The following is a 12,303-nucleotide window of genomic DNA, read 5'->3' as shown; positions in this document are numbered from 1 at the left end:
AATAGGATATAAATTACTAATTATTAATTTACTTCTACATTAATATTTTTGGTGTAGTCATCAAGATTATGTGAGAACATTATATTTTTATATTACGTAATAATACATATGTATTTACTATATGATTGAATAAATAACCTAATTATTTTATTTAACAGAACATACTCACTTACTGGTTTGTCTTGTAATTCCACTGAAATCATTAATGTTTGACATCTTCTGTGACTTGCTAGAAATGTACATATAGAAACATTTTTACTTTTGAGCTTAAAGGGACATACATTATCCATTTTGTGTATTACACTGTGGCACAAACTGGGAAAGAAGTAGTTGCCTCAGATCTTAGTAGCTCTGTCGGTTCTATATTCTGTTTGAATCTTCCTTCTGAGCTATTAGCTTTATGAAAAAGTGTTTGATTCTCTTGTAATTCTGCCTCACACTTATCTTTTACATGAGACCTCTGATCCATAAGGGTATTCCAGAAACATAAAGAAGAATGTCTACCATTGGTACTAACCTATTCAGTTAATTCCCAGCTGTGTTATGCTGTAGATTTGGTTTTGTAAAATTATGACAGTTAACTCCTTTAAATTTAAATAGTCAAATTTGGGCTGTGAAGATTAGAATGCACCTCATTGCTTCCTTGCCAGACTTTAGCAAAGTTCACTCTGATCAGATTTGATTTGTTTTGTCTCTATTTTCGATGACTCAAAGGAAATAGTTCAGGAAATAAAAATACAATGTCAGAAAGCTTAAAAATATATTGAACTAATATGAGAGTCCTCTTCAATAATGTTGATATAAAAACTTAAAGCAATATTTAAAGAGAGAAATGACAGGGATATAACATCGTTGGGTTCTGAGGACAGATTCTTAAAATTGGCTTCCGTCTGGTTGCACTCACAGCTCAAATTTTCCAAGTCTCCTTGTTTTGACCTCAAAAGAAAGTTGTTCGTTGATCTCCTGGGAACAAAGCCAAGTCCAGGCCAGATCTGTGCTATATGGGAGACCATGAGGGATTTCTGGAAGCCTTGCATTTCTCAGTAGCCTTTTAGCTCTTCTGTATGGTGAATCTCCCTTGAGAATGGTTATGTTCACCTTCATATCCCACAGAGAACCTGAAATGTTGTCTTCTATAAAATAATTACTTCCATTAATCACAATTACCTAATATTTCATGAGTAATAAAAAGTTGTGAAACCGACTTTCTTACAAAAATAAAACTCAGAATCTAATTTATTTTTAAGCTTCTGGAAATACGAACTTTTGAACATATACCCTTTTTGTTGTTTATTCTTAGGCTTTGTTAGTGTTGAGACATTGAGAAGTAAGGCCATTTCATAATTCTAAATTAAATAATAACTATTATGATGCACATATCATACTCACATTTAAAAAAAATGCTATTACACTGATTAACCAACCGAGCCACCTAGGTGCCCCATAGCTACTTAATATTAAATGTGTTTTATATCTAAATAAAATAACAAAACATGCATTTAATGTAAAATATACATAATGATTTTATATAATCAAATAATACAGTCACTAGTGCAGACCTAAATCACAGCTGGGATGCACATTTGTTTGGGAATTACTTACTGGAAGAGGGGAATTAGAACAGAGTAGGCAGAAAAATGGAAGAAATAGGTAGGCCTAACTCAAATTTATGACCATGTAGACTTCATTTATTTATCCTAGTTAAAGGAGCGCTCAGTAAAAGAGAATTTTTGCAGATGTGGCTGTAAGTCATAGAGAGTGATACCCTGGTCCAAATCACTTTTTTTTTTTTTTTTTTTTTTTTTTAGTTTTATTGAGATATAATTGACATGTAACACTGTGTAAGGTTAAGGGTACAATGTTTTGACTTTATACAGTTGTATGTATGAAATGATTACAAGGATAGGCGTAGTTAACACATCGATCACTCGTATATTTACCCTTTTTTTTGTGGTGAGAACATTTAAGGTTTACTCTCCCAGCAACTTTATTTATTTATTTAAAAATTTTTTTTAAATGTTTGTTTTTGAGAGACAGAGACAGAGCATGAGTAGGGGAGGGACAGAGAGAGAGAGAGAGACAGAATCTGAAGCAGGCTCCAGGCTCTGAGCTGTCAGCACAGAGCCCCACACAGGGCTTGAACTCATAAGCTGTGAGATCATGACCTGAGCCGAAGTCGGACACTTAACTGACTGAGCCACCCAGGCGCCCCTCTGCAACTTTCAAGTATATAATATGGTAATCTTATAGATCAGTTTTGTTGCAGTAATGAAATGGTATTTTGTTTTTACCCTAAAAGCCCAACTAATAGGCAATAAGAAAATCTGTTATTATTTATAGAGGGCAATGTGCAGTCATGCTTCACTTGATTGTAAGCTCGTCTTCATGACTGCCTCTAGTTGCTAGATTTAGAGGCTCAATCCAGGTTTAGGTTTGGGAACGTTTTTTTGTAAGACTACCCTAGAGATGGAATTTAAACTTTTAGCAGGACATACATGTCTAATTGTCTTCTTCTTCTTCTTTTTTTTTTTCTTAGCAGGCTTTGTTTATCAATGGCTGGATCATTAATTCATTATGTACTGCAAGACGGTTCTGTTCTTAATCTGTCATTTTCCAGGTGAATGCCTACTTTATTCTGTAGTTAGGGTTGGTTTTCTAGTATCTTTTTGGGGTATTGTTATGAATTCATGGCTTTATAAATTTTGCTTTTGTTGTAGGTCACATTAGTGATTGACTTAAACATTTCAAGAGAGATTTAAATTGGGATCACTATCTCTTTGGAGTGCATCTGCTGGGGGAAAACTCCTCCCTTTTGGGCAGTACACTTTTCCTCTTTGATTGCTTCCTTCCCATCTTGGATGACAAGTGTCCCCAGGCTCATGCTATACTTTTCTGTATGAGAACTGGACTGAGTCATTTCTCTCAAGAGTCCTCCTTCCATTGATTAGGAAATCTGGGGTTGATTAGGAACATTAAGAATCTGGGCACTAGCTATGATAATTACTATGAGTTCGATCATCCTTTCTAGGTATTTTCAGTGGAGAGGGCCAGCAAACACATATATTTTATTTTCAAATAAAATGTCTATGAGCGTAATTTAAATGTATCATTCAAACTTAAGACTACAATACTTTTAGGTTCGCCCCCCCCCCCCCTTTTATCTGTTGAACATTTATATTTCCTTTATTTCATGATTAGAGCCCTGGCTATGAATAGCATTAGATAAATCGTAATATCACGTTAATTTTCATTTGCTTCTTTTCCTCATGTTGCACATACACCAGTATTAGAATAACAGCCCTACCATCCACAATATTATTCCTACCTAGGAACAGTTTAAGATATTTAAGCTATTTTTGTTGTTGTTGTTGTTGTTGTTGTTGTTGTTAGATTAAATCCCACTTGTATGTCTGGTCCAATTACAGCATTTAAAATCTCTTGGAAGGGTGCCTGGGTGGCTTAGTTGGTTAAGTGCCCGACTTCAGCTCAGATCATGACCTCATGGTTGGTGAGTGTGAGTCCCCCATCGGGCTCTCTGCTGTCTGAGTAGAGCCTGCATCGGATTCTCTATCTCCCTCTCTCTGCCCCTCCCTGCCACTTGCACACACTCTCTCTCTGTCTCAGAAATAAATAAGCATTAAAAAAAGTTTAAATACAAAATAATAAAAATAAAATCTCTTGGAATAATTTAGCTTCATGTGGTTATCTCACCAACTAAATGTACATTAAATAATACAATAAAAATAACATACTTTTTATGAAAATATACATTAAAAGTATACATTTTAATTATATTTATTTCAGTTAAGTGTAATGGCTTATGCTATTAAGATACACATTTCCTTCCATTCTTTCCATCACAATTAAGTTTGATGTGCCTTTTAAGGATTCCTGTGATTCACTGAGCTATTTAAAATTGAATTTTAAAAATAACATTTAACATTGGCAAATAAGGCTAGAAAGCATCTTCATGGCTTTAGTTCTTAAAACATTTTGATATCCTGCCCTCCCTAAATCTTGACCATCAAGTAAATATTCGCAATGGCCCTCTGATAAACTGGTTAATGGCAATTTCACTGATGCTCAGGGTAAGAAAATGACTCTGTTTAAAAAAAAATACATGAGAATCAAAGTCCAAATAATGTCCCTTTGACAGTCTGAGAGAGGACCTTTTGAGTGGTTCCACTTCATCTCAGGTGTTTCAAATGAAATAAAAAATTTAAAATAATTCTTTCTGTTGTGTTGGGTGGAAGTCTCCCTTAGTAATGCATTAATATTGAAAGTGTTTTTTTTTCATCTTATGTATTTACTCACTTATCTCTTCTTTATTTAAAGCTCATTAAATGACATCATGTTCAGAGAGTGTCTCCTAAGCAATTTGCTTTACTGATCATGTAACCCTGTGTCTTTTTCCTTTATTAAATTGTTTAATAAAGGAGTTGTTCATGTTCAGCTTAATATATTAGAGAAAAGGAAAAGAAATTAATTCAGTTAATTATGGGCAGCATCTAGTTCAGCTTCATAGTTACACTGAAATTCATTTCTGGTACTGCTCATTCATTCTTGACAAATTAGAGTTCATGTGAAACCTTCTTTCTGCCTGAATTAAACAAAATCTCCACAGTTGACTCCACTGAGTGGTTGGAACAATTATTAGAATTGTCTTTTACTCTCTTCATAATTATTTTAAGTACTCTTTTCCCTGGAGAAATCAGAATACTTTACATTTATTCATTTCATTAAAAATGAGCAGATTCAGTTTTTAGAATTCATACAGTTGTGTATAGTGACAGATCAAGGGAAAGAGAGATCACCAAATCACATTTAATAATGTTTTCAGAAATAGTAACATCATACCTATAAGAGTTTATGCTGAATATCAATACATAACCTCATGCTTTTGGTTTATTATTTATTTATTTGTTTGTTTTTCTTTATTTTTTTTTATTTTCAAGTTAGTTAACATACAGTGTAGTCTTGGCTTCAGGCATAGAACCCAGTGATGCACATCTTGCATATGACACCCAGGGCTCATGCTTTGGTTTGTTAACTAGCTATCTAAAATATGAACAAGGAAGGAAAAGTAAATAAATTGTTAATAAAGTTATGGCATTTAAACTTACTACTAACTTGTGCTTAGGACATTATAGGGTGAGTTTATTATCATAGAACATGTATGGTTTTTGCCATTAGGAAGACATGGACTGAAAAGGCAAATGAACCACTTAATAGAATTTGTGACTTTGGATGTTACTTGATTTTTTTAGGCTTCAGTTTTCTTTGACATGGAGTTGAAATTTCAAGAGTGTTTTAATTTTCAATTTTTATTTATTTTCGGGAGAGAGAGAGACAGTGTGTGAATGGGGGAGGGGCAGAGAGAGAGGGAGACAGAATCTGAAGCAGGCTCCAGGCTCTGAGCTGTCAGCACAGAGACGGACATGACACTTTAACTCACGAACTGCGAGATCATGACCTGAGCCGAAGTGGGACGTTTATTCCAACTGAGCCACCCAGGCACCCCTCAACAGTGTTTTTGACAATTAATTGAAATAACATAACTAATGTGCTCTTTTATGTAACACTTACTAACATACATGAATAGCCTCTTTACTTATTTTTTTTTTAGTTGGAATTAATTCCTAACTTCAGGAAGGATATTCATGGTAGTTGTGATTTCACAAAGGCGTTATTTATTTCAGTGATACTTAAGCACTTTTATTATTTATTTCATTTAGTCCTTTAAACACAGCTATGAAATTTTATTCTCTGATTCTACATTCCCACATGAAGAACTGAGGCTGATACAGTTGTATACCTTCCACAAATTCACACAGCTAGCAAGTGTCCAATATGATCTTAGACTTCCTAAAATTAAAGTCTGTTTTCTTAAACACAATACCACATGGACTATATCCAATTGGCAACACACGTAGATAGTAACTTCCTTTTTTAACTGAGGATGAATTAATTGATATAATAAAACAAAATATACTATTTTGTTTTTATACTTTTTGATATATCCAGTTGTAAATTGCAACCACAATATATTTTTTTCCCTTGACATTGTTTTTTAGAGATTAGCAACCACATATCTCAATTCCTAATGCAGATCTCTACTGAATGCATCTCTACTCAATGCCATTTTTTAAACTGGTAATCTACTACATTGTACTAAGTCTATTCATTAACTCCATTTTTTTAGTCTAACTTCTTTTTTTTTTTTTAATTTTTTTTAACGTTTATTTATTTTTGAGACAGAGAGAGACAGAGCATGAGCGGGGGAGGGTCAGAGAGAGAGGAAGACACGGAATCAGAAGCAGGCTCCTGGCTCTGAGCTGTCAGCACAGAGCCCGATGCGGGGCTCGAACTCACGGACCGTGAGATCATGACCTGAGCCGAAGTCGGATGCTTAACCGACCAAGCCACCCAGACGCCCCATTTTTAGTCTAACTTCTAATAGGAAGTCTGGGTATCATAATACTGCTAATACTTTAGATTTTTTCTTGATCATTCTATTTCTCACTAGCAACAGCAGTTGAAGAATTTCTTGTTTTGATTAATGTTCTAATTTATATGCCAAGTATAATATTAGGAGTTAGTACCGACGTGGACTACACTAGAATAATATGATCATGTCCAAATGAGAAAATGTGAGTGAAAAACACCCGTAAGATTGTGTAGGTACTGGGGCGCCTGGGTGGCTCAGTCGGTTAAGCGTCTGGCTTTGGCTCAGGTCATGATCTTGCGGTTCGTGAGTTCAAGCCTCGCGTCACGCTCTGTGCTGACAGCTCAGAGCCTGGAGCCTGTTTCAGATTCTGTGTCTTCCTCTGTCTCTCTGACTCTCCCCCGTTCATGCTCTGTCTCTCTCTTTCTCAAAAATAAATAAACGTTAAAAAAAAATTAAAAAAAAAAAGATTGTGTAGGTCCTTAGTAAAAGCTATGCAAGCAAACAAGTTTTTGTCAGTTTGTTTTGTTTTTCAAATCAAGTTATGATATTGGCTGTTATAGCAGAAGACCGCAGGCAACTTATACAACTTTTCTGAGCATCTATTTATTCACTTGTAAAAAAAGAGATAATTAGTCTAATTTACTATCTAGCTGTGAAGATTAAATATGATATGATTGAGGACATACGTAGTTCAGCATACAGCACAATACAAATGTTCTCTATAGAACAAATTTTATTAAATTTTTATCAAACTTCCTGGTGGCTTAAGTTTAGTGATAATTGCCTAAATATTCATGTGTTAAATATTTTTTAAAAAAATACAAATAAACAAGGAAAGTATGTTAAAAAAGATACATAATGCATGCCTTAAGGATAACTGGAAAACAGAAGACGTACGATGTTCAAATCATACGTAGTAAAATAAGCGCTCAAGTCAACTAAATGAGTTGGAAGAATTAGATACTGCACATAGTGTGCAAAAAATATGGTTGTTACAGATAATTTCATACTTTTAAACTTTACAAAAGAATCTGTGATATTGTTAACAAAAAGTGTAAGTTGATGAAAACAGTGTTTACTCCTTTAGCCATTACAATATACAAAATTATATCATTCAGAACAATCAGGAAAATGATTTACATTTTATAGCCACTGGATTTCTATTTAGAATTGTAAATCAATGAGAAAATGGAACCCACACACAGTTTGAAAAACACAACATAGTTACTTTCAGTGTACAAGAAAGCTTAAGCAAATGAGCACAGCCTTGCAAGTATCTGTGAGATGAATATGGGAGCATATTGTAGAAGTCAAAATTTTGTTTTTCCTTTGGTGGATCTTCCCAGTAACATCCTTTCTTGTTAATACATACTTTCATTTGTTTCTAGAAAACACTACTTTATGAAGCAAATTTTTGAAAGCTTGTTTTACTTGCTGGTTCCTCAGGGTATAAATAAAAGGGTTCAACATGGGGGCAATTGAGGTGTTGAGAATAGCTACCCCTTTGGTCAGTGATGCTCTTTCTTTTGCTGAAGGCTTGACATACATGAATATGCAGCTCCCATAAGAGATGGAAATGACAATCAAGAGAGAAGAACATGTGGAAAAGCCTTTTTCCTCTGAGTAGCAGACGGGATTCTCAGAATGGTGCTAAGAATGCACATGTAGGAAAGAATCACGAATGCCAATGTGAAGAGCAGAGTAGCAAAAGCAAAGTAAAGGCCAATCATCTCCTAACGCTGAGCTGACATGTATCTGAGCATGAAGTTGTAAGATGGGGAAATAGTCACAGGAGAAATGATCAGTTACATTGGCAGCACAGAAACCTAGCTGGAGGATGAGCATGAGTAGTGGGAAAATGGTAAGTAATCCTCCCAGCCATGACCCAAAGACCAGCAGGGTGAAGATATTCTTGTTCATGATGGTGGTGAAATGAAGAGGCCTGCAGATGGCAATGTAATGATCAAAAGACGTGGCCCTGAGAAGAAAAATCTCTGACATACCCATGACGGTGAAGTAAAATAGCTGAGCTAAACAATTGTTATAGGAAATGTCTTAACTTTAGTAATGATTGTCCCCCCAAATCTGGGGATAGATACACTGGTGAATGTAATTTCTAAGAAGCAGAAATTCCTCAGGAAGTAATACATAGTAATCTTGAGATGACATTTTGTCAAGGTGACATTCTGTTAATGGTGGTTAGGTTTCTGGTGACATTTAATACATAAGCCATAAATAAAGTTAACCTGAAGCTTTGGGTCATCTGAGATGCCCAAGAGAACAAACTCTGTAATCATTGTATGGTTTCTCATACAGATTTTTATTTTCTTTAAGCCAAATATATTGTAAAATAAAGCAAAGCCTCATAGAGTAAATTTGGAAGTTTCATTTCCATTTCTAGTTTTTGGAATAATTTTAGAAAAATAGGTATTTACTCATCTTTAAATGTTTTGTAGAATTCATCTGTGAAGCCATGGACTTTTGACAGTTGAGAGATAATGGATTACTGATTCAATTTCTTTGCTGGTTATCAGTCTGGTCAACTTTTCTATTTCTTCCTGTTGAACTTTTGGTAATTTATATGTTTTTAGGAATTTATCCATTTTTTTCAACTTGTTCATTTTGCTGGCATGTAGTTTTCATAATATTCTCTTAAAATTATTTCTATTTCTGTTGGTTGTGATTTCTCCTCTCTCATTCGTGACTTTGTTTATTTCAGTCCTTTTTCTTGGATGAATCTGGCTAAAGGTTTATCAATTTTATTAATTTTTCAAAGAAGGAGCTCTTGGTTTCATTGATCTGTTCTATTTTTTTTCTATATCATTTTTTTTTGGTTTAATATTTATTATTTCCCTTCAGCTGCTGGCTTTAGGCTTCATTTGTTGTTTATTTTCTTTCTCTCATAGGTATAAGTTTAGGTTGCTTGTTTGAGATTTTTCTCCTTCTTGAGGAAGACCCGTATTGCCATATACTTCCCTCTTAGGACCACATTTGCTGCATTTCAAAGGTTTTGGACTGTCATGTTTTCGTTTTCATTTGTTTCCATTTATTTTTAAAATTTCTTCTTTAATTTCCTGGCTGATTCATTCATTTTTTTTTTAAAGATTATTTATTAATTTTGAGAGAGAGAGAGAGAGAAGCAGAGAAAGAGGGAGAGAGAATCCCAGTGAAACTCTGCTCTGTCAGCATGGAGGCTTGATCTAATGAACTATGAAATCATGACCTGAGCCAATATTAAGAGTCAGATATAGGGCACCTGGGTGGCTCAGCCGGTTAAGCGTCTGATTCAGCTCAGGTCATGATCTCATGGCTTGTGAGTTCGTGCGCCACATCGGGCTCTGTGCTGACAGCTCAGCCTGGAGCTTCTACAGATTCTGTGTCTTTCTCTCTCTCTCTGCCCCTCCCCTGCTCACACTCTGTCTCTGTCTCTCAAAAGAGTCAGATATTTAAGTGACTGAGCCAGCCAGGCACCCCGACCCCTTTATTCTTTAGTAGAATGTTCTTAACCTCCATGTATTTGTGGTCTTTCCAATTTCTTTCTTGTGGTTGACTTCAAGTTTCACAGCATTGTGGTCTGAAAATGTGCATGGTATTATCTCAATCTTTTTGTACTGATTGAGACCTGATTTGCGATCCAGTATGTGATCTCTTCTGGACAATGTCCCATGTGCACTTGAAGAGAATGTGTATTCTGCTTTGGAATGAAATGTTCTGAATATATGTGTTCAGTCCATCTGGTCTGGTGTGTCATTCACAGTCATTCTTTCCCTGTTGATTTTCTATCTAGATGATCTGCCCATTGATGTAATTGGGGAGTTAAAGTCTTCTACTATTATTGTATTATTATCAATTAGTTCCTTTATGTTTGTTATGAATTGGTTTATATATTCGGGTGTTCCAATTTGGGAGCATAAATATTTATAATCATTAGATCTTCTTGTTAGATAGACCCCTTTATTATAGTGCCCTGCTTCATCTCTTGTTAGTCTTTGGTTTATAATCTGGTTTATGTGATATACATATGACTACCCTGGTTTCCTTTTTACATGTGTTTGCACGATAAATGTTTCTCTGTCCCCTCCCTTTCAATCTGCAGGTGTCCTTAGATCTAAAATGAATCTCTTGTAGGCAGCATATAGATGGGTGTTGTTTTTTAATCCACTCTGACACCCTAAGTCTTTTGATTGGAGCAGTTAGTCCATTTGCATTCAGAGTGATTGTTTTTTTTGGGGGGGGAGGGTGGGGAGAGAAAGAGAGCAGGGGAGAGGCAGAGAGGGGGGTAGAGGATCTGAAGCTGAAGAGGACTGTGCACAGCAGAGAACCTGATGTGGGGCTCGAACTCACAAACTGTGAGATCAAGACCTCGTAGGAAGTCAGACACTTAACCAGCTGAGCCACCCAGAGCTCCCACATTCAGAGGGATTATTGATAGATATGAATTTAGTGCCATTTTGTTATTTGTTTTGTCATTGTTTCTGGAGGTTTTCTTTGTTCCTTTATAGTCCTTGTTGCTTTTGGTCTTTCTTTTCCTTTCAGGGTCCCCTTTAATATTTCTTGCGGAACTGGTGTAGTGGTCATGAACTCCTTTAGTTGTTTTTTTTATTTGTTTTTTTGGTCTAGGAAACTCTTTATCTCTCCTTCTATTCTGAATAATGGTCTTGCTGGATAGAGTATTCTTGGCTGTAGATTTTTTTTTCCCATTCAGCACTTTGAATATATCATGCCACTCCCTTCCAGCCTGCCATGTTTCTGTGGAGAGGTCTGCTGCTAACCTTATGGGTCTTCCCTTATAAGTTAGGGACTTCTTACTGTTTTTAAGACTTTTTCTTTATCTCTATATTTTGCAAATTTACAGTATGTCTTGGTGTTGGCCTGATTTTGTTGATTTTGATGGGAGTTCTCCATGCCTCCTGGATTTGGATGTTTGTTACCCTCCCCAGATGAGGGAAGGTTTCAGCTATAATTTCCTCTAGTAAATATTCTGCCCCCTTTTCCCTCTCTTATTCTTCTGGGACTGCTATAATATGAATGTTGTTACCCTTGATGGTATCACTGAGCTCCCTAAGTCTACTTTAGTTATCCAAATTTTTGTTTCCCCCTTTTGTGAAGCTCATTATTTTCCATAATTCTATCTTCTATATCACTTATTCATTTCTCTACTTCTTCCATCCTTGTGGTCATCACGTTCAGCTGGTTTTGAATCTCAGTTATTACATTTTTCATTTTGGCCTAATTAGTCTTTAGCTTTTTTTTTTATCTCTGTGGTAAGGGATTCCCTGGTGTCTTCTATGCTTTTCTCAAGGACAGCTAGTACCCTTATCCTTGTTGCTGTAAATTCTGGATGTTGTATATTACTTATATCTGTTTCAATTTCATCCATGGCCATGACCTTTTGTTTTTCTTTCTTTTTGGAGGAATTTGTCAGCCTTGGCATTTTCTTTAGGCATCTTCTTCTATGAGTTAGAAAAGCCTTTTTATGTTCCCTGCTCCTGAGAGGAATGGTTTTATGAAGAAGATGTCATATATTGCCCAGGCCTGATCTTTCAGGAAGTGTCTCTGGTGTATGCTTCATGCACTCTGCTGTTGTGTTATGGCTGCTCTATCCCTCAGGTCAGTTCTCTGCAGAGTGTCTCCTTGCCTGCAGTGGGAAGTATTTGAGCCTTGGCCAGTGTGGTGAGTTTTAAGTAGATGTGCTCTGATCTGCTTGCTAAAAGAGACTTCACAGTATTTCCACTAAAGCTGAAACTTTGCACAACTCTGTGGTCAGTAGATGTGGCGTATGTGGTGGTTTTGCTGGTTTTCTTGTGGAGGGGCCTGCTTTGCTCGTCCTAAGGCAGACTGGGCCTAGAAAAGCA

The 12,303-nt window shown here is 35.8% G+C and overlaps 1 pseudogene; it reads right to left on the bottom strand.

Moving 5' to 3' along the window:
- Positions 1-7,822: 7,822 nt before the first annotated feature.
- LOC122225404 lies at positions 7,823-8,598 on the bottom strand (annotated as a pseudogene).
- Between the last annotated feature and the right edge of the window lie 3,705 nt (positions 8,599-12,303).

This window comes from Panthera leo, chromosome B4 (assembly GCF_018350215.1).
Source record: "Panthera leo isolate Ple1 chromosome B4, P.leo_Ple1_pat1.1, whole genome shotgun sequence".
In the NCBI taxonomy this organism is placed as follows: domain Eukaryota; kingdom Metazoa; phylum Chordata; class Mammalia; order Carnivora; family Felidae; genus Panthera; species Panthera leo.
This window is presented reverse-complemented; position numbering and strand designations above follow the sequence as displayed.